Raw genomic sequence first — 15,540 nt, 5'->3', positions numbered from 1 at the left:
ACTTTCATTCACTTTCCAGTGTCTGTTGTCCATCATTCTCTTCCCAAGTCACTTGTCAAGTGCTCCAGTCAGCAAATACTTACTATACATACAATCCTATAACAAGGCAGCTCCATATAAATGCTCCAATGGTGCATGGTAAGTGTCTAATCTATAACTTGCACCCGAGTACCCCTTCATTATAGAATTGTAGTGTAAATTTAGATGTCTTATCAAAAATGGCCCTCCACATTTTTTTTTTAATACAAATAAATTATTTTATTTATTTATCATTTTATAGTAAATATCAAGCATAAACTTGTACAGAAAGCAAAATATAAGCCAGGAACTTATTTATCAATATAAAGAACATATAACCAAAAAATAAAACAAATATGCTTAAATTTCAACTGAAGTCCTCTTTTGAGATCCAAAATGTAACATAAAGCGAGATTAATAAGCAATGTGTTTTGTTTTGTTTTTAATATTCTTTATTCATTTTTAAAATACATTCAATAAGTGAAATATAGAATATATTAATCATTTTACACGTTAAACATCACTTAAATTTTTCAAGATTCATACATATTAATTTCCTCCCCCCACCCAACCCAATTTTTCTATTAAGTAATTATAAAATTTTCCCATAATTTTAGTCCTATATTATACATATTTTAAACAGGAAAAAAATATATATATATCTATTCAGACTTATTCATCAAACCACAAAATTTATCATCCTTCCCCTCCTATTTCCTTTTTTTGAGATATGGTGACCAGAATTGAATGAAGTGGGGATGGAACTTTGCATACCAACCAGAGATAAAATTGAAAAATAAATATTTATTAATTGAAAAGTTTCAAGTTTCAAGTTTATTAGGATTTTATATACCGCCTATCAAGATTATCTAAGCGGTTTTTTACAATCAGGTACTCAAGTATTTTCCCTCTCTGTCCCGGTGGGCTCACAATCTATCTAATGTACCTGGGGCTATGGAGGATTAAGTGACTTGCCCTGGGTCACAAGGAGCAGCGCTGGATTTGAACCCACAACCCCAGGGTGCTGAGGCTGTAGATCCAACCACTGTGCCACACACTCCTCCTCAATAAAACAGTCTTTTATTAGGTGTTGAATTCAATCTTTGTGGCAATTTTTCCAGGATCAAGACCGACTGCTTTCCTCCCCCAAATTAAAAACATAAGAATTGCCATAATGGGACAGACTGAAAGTCAATCAAGCCCAGTATCCTTTGTAATAGTGGCCAACCCAAGTCCCAAGCACCTAGCTAAATCCCCCAAATCTCTCAAAATAGATTTTATGCCGCATATCCTAGGAATAAGCAGTGGATTTCCCCAAGCCATCTCAATAATGGCCTATGGACTTCTCTTTTAGGAAATTATCCAAACCTTTTTTAAACCCCACGAAGCTAATTGATTTCACCATATTCTCTGGCAACGAATTACTGAGTTTAATTGCATGTTGTGTGAAGAAATATTTTCTCTGGCTTGTTTTAAATCTACTACTTAGTAGCTTCATCACAGGTCCCCTAGCCCTACTATTTTTGGAAAGAGTGAACAAGCAATTCACATCTACCCTTTCCACTTCACTCAATATTTTATAGACCTCTATCATATCACACCTGAGCCATCTCTTCTCTAAGCTGAAGAGCTCTAGCCGCTTTAGCCTTTCCTCATAGGGAAGTTGTCTCATCCCTTTTATCATTTTTGTCACCCTTCCCTGTACCTTTTCTAATTCCAATATATCTTTTTTAAGATATGGCAACCAGAAGTGCACATAGTATTCGAGGTGTGGCTGTACTATAGAGCGATACAAGGGCATTATAACATTTTCATCTTTGCTTTCCATTCCTTTCCTGATAATTCCTAACATTCTATTTTCTTTCTTAGCAGTCGCCATACATTGAGCTGAGGGTCTGAACATATCCTCAGCAATGCCACCTAGATCCTTTTCCTGTGCATTGACTCATAACAAAGAACCCACCATCACATAGCTATAGTTCAGGTTCCACTTTCCCACATGCATCACTTTGCACTTGCTCACATCTGCCATTTTGACGTCCAGTCTTCCAGTTTCTTAAGGTCCTCTTACAGTTTTTCATAATTCTCTTGCAACTTTGTGTCATCAGCAAATTTAATTATCTCACTAGTTATTCCCATCTCTAGATCATTGATAAATATGTTAAAAAGCGGTGATCCCAGCACAGACTCTTGGGGAACCCCACTATTTAAACATGCCGTGAATAAATTATGTAAATCCAAAATAACCAGCCAACTCAACAATGAGTCTAGAGGAGGAAAAGCCTCAGAACTCCGTTAGAGAAGAGCCCTTCTCTTAACTCGAGAGGGTAAGGTTAGCGTCATCGACTCAAAAACCTCCTCTATGCTGTGTTAAAGTTAATGTAGCTCGTATCCTTGCGTCAATGTGTTTTTTATAGATATATATACAGTCTTTAGTTACCTTTCTCGGGCGTCAGACATGCCATTTTTATTCGCCTTGATTCTGGCGACATAAAGAGTGTTTATGGCTATGACTCTGGCTGTGGCCTCTTCATTCGCCCATTACCATCAATTATTATAATTTTTTATATATATTTTTTCTTTTTTTTCTTTTTGTAATAAAGTGCTATTGCTTATATTCTTAAATATTGAAGTGCAAATAACTTATCTTAAAAAGACGTTTTTTCTTTAGTACATTCGGACCAGGGACCTGTCAAATCGACATGTTTCGCCTCCTCGGCTTTTTCAAGATTTTGTCCCCTGCACGAATGAAAGAAGACAATTTTATCTAGTCAATGTAAAGAACACTGGCTTATATGTATACTAGTTACAGTGTTAAAGTTAATGTCATAAACAAGTTAGTTGGTGTTAAACACAGTCTCAGTTGAAACAAGATTAGTTACACTGACTGGTATGCAAAGCAAGGACAACCTACTAACTCTTGCTAGTGACCATTGGCATGCACGGAACTTATGGGGGGGAGGGGTTTCTTGTATTGTGTGGTGCTGATTTGATTTGCCTTGTTTCAAAGAACTATGTTACAACATTATGTTACAGTACACATTGTGATTGTTTTGCTTTGACAAAAATTCAATAAAGAGGTACTTTAAAGAGAGTTTAAATGTACTGGAGCAATCTATACCTCCTTTTGTTCAGGTCTATTATCTTCCTGAGAAAAAAGATCAACAACAACTTGAAAGTGAAAATCAACAAGAGACTCCACTAGACGTTTCAAATCTATTGGAAGCGTCTGATGCTTCTCTTTCCTCTCCAGCTACACTTTTGTTGACGAGAGCCCTTTTACTGGATAAAGAATGGATTTTAAGGATGTTTTTTTCAGAACAGATTTAAGGAGTTTTAGGGACATAAAATCCAAATATTTTCAGATGTCTCCAGGGAGACACAAAAAAGGAGATGACAGTTTTTGATTTTGAGACCAACTGAGATAGGAGGTGTTTTCTACTTAAGATTTCCTTGCAAGTGTGTGATTAAATATCAGTCTATAAAGTATGTTTTCCTGGAACCATCTCAGTTATCCAGTTTTCTATCTCTTAAACGCCGTGGGAGAGAAGAGCAATAACAGCATATCTGAATGAGTAAAAATCCCACTCAACAGCAAACTGCAGATTACTTGATAGGCTTATTATTATTTGTTTTATCACTTTGATTTAATCTTGGATCTTTAAATTGAGGACTTGAGATAGATTAAGCAACTTATTTTCCTGTTAAAATATTGTTTGATTTGATCTTATTTAAGAATACTGTCTTAATCTACCTTTCTGTACAAGTGTTTAATACTTGGTATGTATTTGTGAAAAGTATATATATATATATATATATATATATATATATAAAGATTAGTTGTTAGTAATTATCCAGTTAAGGCAAAAAAAATTAGTTTGTGCCCCAAATTAGGGCTAAATAAGTTGCTGTTAAACAACTGTCCCAGTGGTCGAGAGAGATGGTAGATAAATAATGGGGATTTGTCTTGAAAAAACATAATAGTGAAACATGTCAACAATATACTTATCCCTAAACTGACCACAAAGCTAAGTACAAATATCTTTAAAATTAAATCTTTAGTGAATATTTATGATGAAATTAGGATTTAAAGGATGAAACAACATGTTAATCACTAGGTAGATGAAAATTTTGAGCCTAGTGTGTTGTCTCTGAGGATCTGGGATCAAGCAATTTAAGATAAGGTTTGTAAGGGTAGTTATATAACTTATACCATTTGAACAAGTGAAGTATCTTTGGACCATGATTTGTGCAAAAGTGACTAGCTTTAACACAGCATAAAGGAGGTTTTTTAGCCAATGATGTTAACCTTACCCTCTCAAATTAGAGAAGGGCTCTTTCCTAACGGGGTACTGAGGCTTTTTCTCCTCTAGACTCATTGTTGAGTTGGCTGGCTGTATTGTATTTACATAATTTATTCATGGCTTGTTTACATTTGGACACAAATTTTTTGGCTGTGTAAAGGTTTTTTCTCAAGTGACTATAGAACCCCCTATTTACCCTACTCCATTGAGAATATTGACCATTTAAACCCACTCTGTTTTTTGTCTTTCATTCAGTTCTCAATCCATAAAATGACATTACCTCGTATCCCATGGCTTTCTAATTTCATCAGAAGTCTTTCATGAGGTACTTTGTCAAATGCCTTTTGAAAATCAAAATACACAATATCAACTGGTTTACCTTTATCCACATGTTCATTCACCCCTTCAAAGAAATACAGTAGATTGGTAAGGCAAGATTTCCTTTGACTAAAACCATGTTGGCTTTCTCTCATTAATCCATGCTTACGTATATGTTCTGTCATTTTGTTCTTTATAATAGTCTCTACCATTTTGCCCGGCATCGACGTCAGACTTACCGGTCTATAATTTATCCCAGGACAAGCAGACAGCATATTCTCACTGATGGGTGACGTCACCGACGAAGCCCCGGTACAGACCACTTTAAAATTGCATCGCCACTGTAAGAATTCAAAAAGTTTGCGATAGCCCGAACCGCGCATGTGCGAGTGCCTTCCCACCCGATGAAGACGCATGGTCCTTCAGTTAAAATACGCCAGCTAAGAAGCCAACCCGGGGAGGTGGGAGGGTTGTGAGAATATCTGCCTGCTGTCCCTGGATAACACCTGTTACGGTAAGTAACTGTGATTTATCCCAGGACAAGCAGGCTGCATATTCTCACTGATGGGTGACCTCCAAGCTAACAGAGATGGGATGGTGGGAGTGTTGGCCAAGAAAAATACAATTTGAAATACAGAGTGGCCGAAGTGCCCAACCCGTCTGGAGAAAGAATCCAGATAATAGTGAGAAGTGAAGGTATAAACTGAGGACCAGGTGGCAGTGTTACAGAGTTCCTCAATGGTGTAGATCGAAGGAAAACAACAAAAGCTGCCAGAGCTCTAACTCTGAGGACTGCCACATGATTTTCCCGTGCTAGTCCAGACTGAGTATAGCGGAATAGATGCAGGCAACCAGCCAGTTGTCTGGCACTGGTATCTCCTCCACAGCTTCCTCAGTGTAGACCGAGGCAAAGAATTCATTTAATCTCTCTGCTATGTCCTTGTCTTCCCTGAAAGCCCCTTTTATCCTTCGGCCATCTAGTGGTCCAACCAATTCTCTTCCTGGCTTCTTGCTTTTAATATAGCTAAAAAAGTTTTTACTGTGTGTTTTTGCTTCCAGCGCAATCTTCTTTTCAAGATCTCTGACTTCCTTATTAGTGCCTTGCATTTGACCTGACATTCCTTGTGTTGTTTACAATTATTTTCAGTTGGATCCTTCTTCCACTTTCTGAAAGATTCTCTTTTAGCTCTAATAGCTTCCTTCACCTCACTCGTTAATCATGCTGGCTGCTGTTTGATCTTCCTTCCTCCTTTTTTAATACATGGAATATATCTAGTCTGGGCTTCCAACATCCATGCCTGATGTATATTTTTGACCTTTGCAGCTGCACCTTTAAGTTTCTTTTTTACCATTCTCCTCATGTTATCATAGTCTCCTTTTTTTTTTTTTTTTCCATTATATTTTTATTTTCAAATTTTACAAAAAGTGTACATAATAATAAAATACATTTGATAAATGCATGGTATCACTTTTATATCTAACACAATGTATGTCTGAATTTGATTTTCCCCTTCACCCTCCCCCCACCCTTTTATTGCTTTAATATAATATTTTCAAATTTTATAAAAGTATACAACATATTAGAATACAATTGATAATTATTCAATAATATATTTATATCTAATACAATATATTCTGGATAAATTTTATTCATTTTCCCTCCCCCCACCCTTCTATTATTTTTTTATCATTTGTTACATTTTGTATCATATATTATAATATATATATATAAATTGTTTTCCTTACCCCCCCTATATGTGTGTCATAAAAAAAAAAATCTCTAAAAGAAGAAAAGAAGAAAAAGTATTCTATTATTTAATCATTACAGTATTTTGTCAATGGCCCCCATATTTTTATAAATTTATTATATGTCCCCTTTTGTATTGCTATTGTTCTTTCCATTTTAAAAACATGGCATATTGTATTCCACCAAAATGTGTAGTTTAGGTTGTTGTAATTTTTCCAATTGTTAGTTATATGTTGAATGGCAACCCCTGTCATAATTAATAAAAGTTTATTATTTTCTGGTGAAATTTGACTTTTTTTTCTCATCATTGTTCCAAATAAAATTGTATCATATGATATTGCAATATGATTTTCCATTAATTTATTAATTTGTGGCCAAATTGAATTCCAAAATATTTTAATATAAGGACAATGATATAATAAATGATCTAATGTCCCTGGTTCTAGATTACAGTGCCAGCATCTATTAGACTTAGAACTGTCTAGTTTTTGTAAACGAGTAGGGGTCCAAAAAGCTCTATGTAATAAAAAGAACCATGTTTGTCTCATAGACGCTGACACTGTACATCCCATTCTCCAAGACCAAATTAGTGGCCATTGAGATGCATTAATTTGATGTCCAATCTCAATGCTCCAAATGTCTCTTAGACCATTTTTTGGTTTTTTATTCAAATATCCAGATATTAATTTATACCACAATGCGGCTTGATGTCCTAGGAAGTCTGCTTTAAAGCATAAGAACTTTAAACTATATTGATTGTTTAATGATTTCCATTCAGGGAACCCAACCTGAATGGCCTGCTTCAATTGCAACCATTTAAAACTTTGTGTTTTATTAAGACCAAATCTATGTTGCAATTGTGAAAAATCCAGCAGTTTACCTTCTGAAATAATATCATCTAGAGATCTAATTCCTGCAATAATCCAGTTCTTCCAAAGGATTTGAGCTCCGCCTACTTTGATCTTGGAGTTTATCCATATGGATTGATTAGTTGATTTATATATTGGGATGGGTGTTAATTTATCAATAAATCTCAATGTTTTCCAAGTATCCATTATTATTTTATTTTCTCTGTATCTTTTAGGTATATTAATACTTGGTAAATGAACTAAATTTAGGGGAAACATAAGGCGCCATTCCAAATATAACCAATCTGGTGCATTATCTATAAGTTCTGGGAGGATCCAATACATACCCTGACGTAGAATATAGGCTTGATGGTACCTATAGAAATTTGGAAAATTTACCCCTCCCTCCTTAATTGATTTTTGTAAGGTTACTAAAGCTATTCTAGGTGTTTTACCAAGCCAAAGAAATTTTGTTAAAATTCTATTAAGCTTCTTATAAAAGGACCCCTGAAAATAAATAGGTATCATACTCATTTGGTAGCAAACCACAGGCAACATCATCATTTTAATAGTTTGAACTCTGCCCCACCAAGATATATGTAATGGGTTCCATTGTTCACATAACTCCGTTACTTTTTTTAATACATATTTTTCATTTTCTTTTACAGTATCTTCAATTGTTTTTTTAACTTGAATGCCTAGATATTTAAATCCTTCTTCTTTCCATATGAATGGAAAAATATCAAATAATCCTTTTACACAGTAAACATTCAAGGGTATAATTTCAGATTTATTCCAATTAATTTTATAACCTGAAAATTTGCCAAACTTATCAATTAATTCCAATAAAGAAGATAAGGTAGACTCTGGATTTCTCAAATAAAGCAAAATATCATCAGCATAAGCCGAAATTTTATATTCCATATCTGAATATGGAATTCCTTGTATCTCCCTCGTTTGCTGTATTGCTAACAATAAGGGTTCTAATACAACATCAAATAACAAAGGAGATAAAGGACAACCTTGTCTAACTCCCCTCTGCAATTGAAAACCATCAGATATCTTATTATTAATATTTAATCTTGCAATCGGGAAGCTATACAATGTTTTTACCATTTGTATAAATCCAGAACCTATACCAAACCATTCTAAAGCCTGATACATAAAATTCCATTCTACCCTATCAAATGCTTTCTCAGCATCTAATGAAACTGTAAATGCCGGTTCATCCATTTTTTTTGATAAGTTTAGCATGTGAAATAATAGTCTAGAGTTATTGGAGGAATGTCTTTTAGCAACGAAACCCGTTTGATGCATATCTATAATATGTGGGAGAGCTTTGGCTAATCTCAAAGCCAAAATTTTCGCCAAAAGTTTATTATCAACGTTTATCAAAGATATAGGCCTGTAGTTCGAAACCAAAGTAGGATCTTTATTTGGCTTAGGCAAAACAATTATTATTGATTCAGCCATAGTACCTTTTATATTACCTTTTATAAGTTGTGTCTGATATAATTTTAATAAATGTGGGGAGAGGATATTTTGAAATGTTTTATAAAATTCTACTGTGTAACCATCACCACCTGGAGCGGATCCAACTCTAAGAGATCTCAATGCTGTTTCTAATTCTTTTAATGATATAGGTTCTTCTAAACTTCGTTTCATATGATCAGGAATCTTAGGTCCATTTATTAAATCTAGAAATTTTTTTCCCCCTTTTTGTTTCTCCAAATAAGGTTCGGAAGAATATAGATCCTTATAAAAATTTAAAAATTGTTTTAATATTATATTTGTTTGATTTGTTATTATACCATTATCATCTTTTATTCCATTAATATTAGTTCTCCTTTTTTTTGCCTTAAGATAATTTGCTAATAATTTTCCCGCCTTATTAGAATTTCCATAATACACCGTTTGTTTGGAAAACAAATCTTTTCTTATCATTTTTGAAGTTAATTCATTATATTTACCTTTTACTTTCAAAAGAGCTTGCAAAGTTTCATATTCCCATTTACTTATCAATTTAGCTTCTAATATTTTTATTTCTTTTTCTAATTCTATATATTGTTTTTTAATTTGTTTCCTAATAAAAGCTGAATATGATATGATATTACCCCTCATAGTTGCTTTAAATGCATCCCATACATTCTCTATAGATGTATCTTCCACTAAATTTATTTGAAAAAATTCATTAATTTGTGTTTTAAAATTTTCCAAAAATTTGTCATCCACAAGCAATGCATTATCAAATCTCCAAAGAGGTCTATTATTTTCTAATTGATCTAATTGTAATTCTATCCATATTCCCGCATGATCCGAAATGATAGTAGGATCAATGGAGGCTTTAATCACTTGTTGCACTTTATTTGTTGAAACAAAAATATAATCTATTCTTGAAAATGATTTATGAACCTGTGAACAAAATGAATACTCCTGATCATTAAAATGAAGAATACGCCATATATCTTTCAAATCACATGATCGAACTAAATTATCTAGACCTAAAGATTTAATATTTTTACCTGGTTTTTTATCCAATAATGGATCCATTACAGCATTAAAATCTCCAGCCACCACTAAATTAGAGGCAGCCAGTGGTAATAACATATTTTGTAGCTTTTTGAAAAATTCTGATTGATTCGAATTAGGGGCATATATATTAAATAACGTCAGGGTATCATTTCCCATACCTATATCGATATGTATCCATCTTCCATGTGGATCTGAATTTTTTACCTTTATATTGGCCATACATTTTTTATTTATAAGGATTGCAACCCCTGCTTTTTTACCCACTGCTGGAGCAAAAAAACATTCTTTTATCCATCCACCTGATAATTTCTGTGATTCCTTCATATTAAGATGGGTCTCTTGCAGACAGTAAATATCTGCATTTTGTTTTTTTAAAAATGTTAATATTTTTTTCCTTTTAATTACGTGATTCAGGCCATTGACATTAATAGAATATATTTTAAAAGACATTATATATTTTAATACTTTTCATTATCTTTTTCTTCCTCTCCTCTTTCATATTTAATATCCAAAAAATTTTCTTCATGACACACATATTTAACCCTAATGTATCTCCCTTAATTATTCTAATAAATATTCTCCTTATCCCTCCCTTTCCCACCCAATACATTGGCTGCTTAAGGATACACATTGGAACTGTAATCCTAACATTCTCCCCATTCCAGGCAATCAATTTTCAATTGTTTAAACAAATTTCCCTTCTATCTATCTATATTGATCTTTTATATTTATTTAATCATTTTCCATAACATTTTATTAATGTATCATTTTCCATTTAACAATATGTTAATTTGTATTTCCTTAGTATTATGATTTCAACATATAATTATTTTAAACATATATGCAGTGTATTATTTAATAATTTTCCTATATTCTGTTCTTTCTTTCATATAATTATTATTGTCTTTTCTTTGTATTGTTTTCCTCCATTTCTTCAAATATTTCGATATGTTATATTTTCTAATTTTTCATAGAGTTTTCAAAACCATCTTAATATATTATGTTAATATATCATAGGTTCTGGTTTAGAGAGAAACTCTTTTAGTTTTTCGGGATCCTCAAAATATAAGGACTTGTCTCCAGATGACACTCTCATTTTCGCCGGGTAGTATAGACCATATTTAAATCCTTTTTCTTTGAGTAGAGGTCTCATATCTAGTAGTATTTTCCTTTTAGTTGCTGTGTTTTTGGCGAAGTCTGGTAAAAACCATAATCTTGATCCTTTATAATTTAAGTTTTTATCTTTTTTTGCAGCATTTAGTATCTCTAGTGCTTGTTGGTATCTCAACATTTTGAAAATGATTGGTCTTGGTCTGTTTTTATTTTCTAAATTTTTAATTGGGATTCTATGCGCCCTTTCAATTTCAATTGGTTGTTTCAAGTCTAATTGTAGAATTTTTGGAATTAAATTTTCAAGGAAAAGGATAGTATTTTTTCCCTCTAAATTTTCTTGTATTCCAAAGAGTTTGATGTTCTTTCTTCTTCCTCTATTCTCGTAATCCTCCAGTTGGTCTTTTAATTTATTTAATTCTAGGCTGTCGTTTTTACATCTTTTTGATTCACATTCTATAGTTTCCATTTTTGATTCTAGTTCAGTTGTTCTTTTGTTGTTAACTTCCATTTGTCTATGTATATTTAAAATTTCTTCTTTCATTTCAGACATATTAGTTATAGTTTCTTTAAGCATTTGTTTGATTTGTTTTAATTCTTCCATGACTTCAGCTTTGCTTAATGTGTCTGATTCTTCGATAGGAAGTGGTATTTTGCTTGGTGTTATTTGGTCTTGTTTCTGTCTTTTTGCAGATGTACCAGCCTCATTTTTGTTTTGTCTGGTACTTGTCATGTTGTTGTTTTCTTTTTCTTGGTTATTCTTATTTCTTATATTTAGTCTCTTAGGTTTAGATTTGATATTCTTAGGTTTTTAATCTCTTTTCTTCCAAGATTTAGTTTTATCTTTTGAAGTAGAAATTTTCTTTTTAAGCCCTTTTCTTATGTCAGTTTAAAAAATCTTTCCTTTTTTCTTTTATTTTTCTCACTTTACTGTTTCAATGAAGGAGGGAACATTCAGTCCAACAACATTTCCTTCTCTTAAATCTCTCCTGACTTTCACTCTCTCTCTCAATGAGACACCGTTTCAGCGTTGACAAAAAAATTCTTGGTATTTATTTATTTATTTTTATCTCCTCTCACAAGCCCAATCGCAGCCCCGATTGAGGAGAGCAACACTTTATAGAATTATTTTCCTTTATTTTGAGCAATTTGAAGCAATTGTCTTTTTTTTTTTTTTTTTTTTTTCAGCTTCTCTTAATTGCCACGATGTCTTGCTGCTTCAGTTTTTTAAAGTACTAATTTTAGTACCGCTTTGAAACTTTCCTCTTTTTGGTCAGTTTTTCCCCAGCTTGGCTTCACTATCTCTCTGTATCAGTCAGAGAAAAGCTGTTAAAAATTATTTTCTTCTCAGTCTTTTTTTTTTTTTTTTTTCAGTGTCAGCAGTTTCTTGTTTGTAATATATCTCAATATCTATCTATTATTGAAGAAAAATGAACAAATAGATAGGTTTCAGACAGAAGTTCAGTTAGTTATTCTGTGTTCCATTTCTTCATTAAGCTGAAAATGGCCGCTTTAAACTGCCACACTTAAGAATTCTATTGACAACATTCACATTAAGAGTATAATCTTTCTTATACTTTTTTTTTTAGTTAGTATTTTTACTTTTACATAAATTTTCTAATAATTATAGCTTTAGCAGTATTGATTTAAAACTGTATTGAAACATTTTCCTTCCGTTTGCCAATTCAATATATCAGCCTTTCCTCACAGTCATTTCACATTAGCTTAAAGACATTTTGGTAGAATCAGCAAATTTTATTTAATTAGCTACTATTCTTTTCAATATCAGCATATCTTCTTTATTGCCTCACCATTCCAGCTCTTCGATGTCTTGCCGTTTCAGCAGTGAAATAAAATCTGCAGTTTTGAGTCTTTTCACAGTTTTTAAAGGGGGTAGATTCAAACTGTCAGCTCTCTCTTTCTCTCTCCAAATCCTTTCGCTGTCAGTCACTCACCATATTATTTAAACTTTTTTTCCCTCTGTCATTTATTTGTCTCCGATGGTACACCGATCTGTCACTTATCTTCAATATCGCGCCGTTTCAATGCTTAGAAAAAAAAATCGGCAATCCTCCTGCAGCTCCTCTCACAAGCCCAATCGCAGCTGTGATAGAGGAGAGCGAAATTTACTCAAGTATTCTGTTATTTCAATTAACTTTGAGTTATTTTTATCTTTTTTTTTATAAAAGACTCACTTTTCTAAAGCCGGTATTTCTCTCTTTCGGCTTTTCATTCACAGGCTGCTTCAGCGCTGCGTTTCAAATCTCACAGTATCGTTATAGATAAAAAAAACGGTACTTTGCTTTCTCAGCTCCCAGTTACCTCAGGCTTCGTTTTAATTTCAGTTAAAGAGGTCATCTGATTTATATTATGTTCTTCTTCTTTGTCGATTATTTCTTTGATGAAATTATCCAGAAGGAAAATTATTTTTTTTTATTTTGTGCCTAGATGGTGAGGAGCTCTGCGACTACACTTCCATTCGTGCCTCGCGCTAAGCCACGCCCCCCCATAGTCTCCTTTTTTAAAGTTAAGTGCTGTTGTATTGAATTTCCTGTGTAAACTTATTACAGGGATTATATCAAAGCTGATCATGTTATGATCACTGTTATTAAGCAGCCCCAGTGCTATTACCTCCCTCACCAATTCATGTGCTCTACTGAGTACTAGATCTAGAAATGAATGCACAAGGTCCAGTGGGAGTTGAGGTTTCCAGCTGGTTCGTTGGGCCAACAGGCAATCTGAATATACAAGCAGCCTGGATTCCAGGCTTGTTGAGGCAGAAGTTCTCCCAGAAAGCTGATTGTAACTTCTGCATTTGCAGCTACCAGCATACAGCATGGCACAGTAAGTAACAGGCTGACAACCTGTAAAATAAAATTGGGGAAGGGGGGGTAAAATTGATTTATTTTGGGGTTCTGGGGTTAGAGTTAGGTTTTATCAGTACCTCTCTGGGATATTTATCATATTTATATTCCTGAAAAGTGGAGAATCTTCTCTACTGTGATCTGCTTACTATTTATTAAAGGAGGAAAAGAGCCTCAGAACCCCATATGCTGCTGTTTTTTGTATTAAGCAGACATATTAGAAAAGTTCCTCCACCTCTCAAATTACTAGTTTTTTGACCCCAATGTAGTTCCCCCGGACCGTTTTACTAAAATCACTGCTGTGGTAGCCATCTTGGATTTTCTGATTTGAAAATAAAGGGTAGGGAAAGGGATTGAAACTTTGCAGTTATGCAACCACACAAAGCAGTTTACATACTTCAAGCATTTTTCCTATCTATCCCAAATAAAAGCCTCTGTCTGCCTCAAAACACCTCAATTTTGCTTAAAAACAGGTGTGATGGATTCCTCCAGCCAGGATACCTTGGATTCATGTCAAGTTTGCGGCACGTGAGGAAAGTGGGAGCCTCTGGTCCCTTGGAGGGTGTTACTGCTCAGATAGTTTGAGGCCAAGAAAAAAGTCCAGGTTTGAGCTGGGGAGCAGCAAAAGTGCACCCCCAGCAAAGTACAATTGTTGCACTGCCGCAAAATCCCAGAAAAGAGCTCATGAGCCATCTGGACATCCTGGACAGGGGTTTCCCCCTGAATGCATCAATATGATGCTTGAAGCTTACATGATTAATAAGAGTCGCATGGAACTCTTAGGGATCATGGCCCTGCTTGCGTCGGGGGTTCCTCCCCCAAAGCACAATTCCCCAGCAGCAGTGCCATGCACAAGATGGGGAGGTCCAGTCTGAGGAAGACTAGGACAAAGTGGTTTCTATTTAAATGCCTTTACTCTCCCAGTCAGGGTCCTCTGTAGCTGGAATTGCTGCTTCATCCTAAGGGGGCTGGATCTGGATCTGATGGAAGCCCCTGATCTTGGGGAGGACCCCTACTGTGCATAGGCTGTTTAAGCCTTCAGCGGTTTTGGAGGTGATCATGGAATCCCTCCAGGAATTAAATATAGAGACTCCACAGTCCTCTGCTACACAGTGCTCACTTATGAGCAGCACAAAGGCACAGACCACATGTTTTCCCTCTCATTAAGATATTACCAAAATGCTCACAGACCATTGGGAAGTTCCAGAGGGGCTTCTTCAGGTGGCCAAATCCATGACAGATAGATGCTGAATTTAACCAGCTCTTTGTCCCACTGAAAGTGGATTCACTGGTGGCGCAGATTAGCAAGTGTACCTCCCTTCCCAGTGAAGGAGGCATGGTATTAAAGATTGCCCAGAATTGCAGGCTGGATTTTGTTCATAAAAAGCTCTTTGAGGCTTTGGCCTCAGGTTTAAAAGAAGCTTTATCGTCATCATCTGTTGCTGCTCGACCTTGCCACTACAAGTTGCACCATGATCCAGAGACAATTGTCAAGAGGGATCACCAGTTTCTAAAATCTGGAGAGGATTATGTAGCTGATGATTCTGTATGCTTTTCAGCAGGCCCATCTGTCCCACCCTAAACTTGGGAGACTACTTTGATACATCCCAGAGGTTCAGGAATAAGAACATAAGAATAGCCTTACTGGGTCAGACCAACAGTCCATCAAGCCCAGTAGCCCATTCTCACAGTGGCCGATCCAGGTCACTAGAACCTGACCAAAATCTGAAGAGTAGCAATATTCCATGCTACTGATCCAGGGCAAGCAGTGGCTTGCCCCATGTCTTTATCAATAACAG

General features: G+C 34.7%; 1 protein-coding gene across 6 annotated transcripts in view; it reads left to right on the top strand.

Annotated features, from left to right (window-relative positions):
• The window catches only part of AXDND1 (axonemal dynein light chain domain containing 1), a 383,395-nt gene that overhangs the window by 242,466 nt on the left and 125,389 nt on the right, over positions 1-15,540 (top strand). The window lies entirely within an intron of this gene.

This window comes from Geotrypetes seraphini, chromosome 12, assembly GCF_902459505.1.
Source record: "Geotrypetes seraphini chromosome 12, aGeoSer1.1, whole genome shotgun sequence".
In the NCBI taxonomy this organism is placed as follows: domain Eukaryota; kingdom Metazoa; phylum Chordata; class Amphibia; order Gymnophiona; family Dermophiidae; genus Geotrypetes; species Geotrypetes seraphini.
Note: the sequence above shows the minus strand (reverse complement) of the source record. Positions and strands in the feature narration are given on the sequence as shown.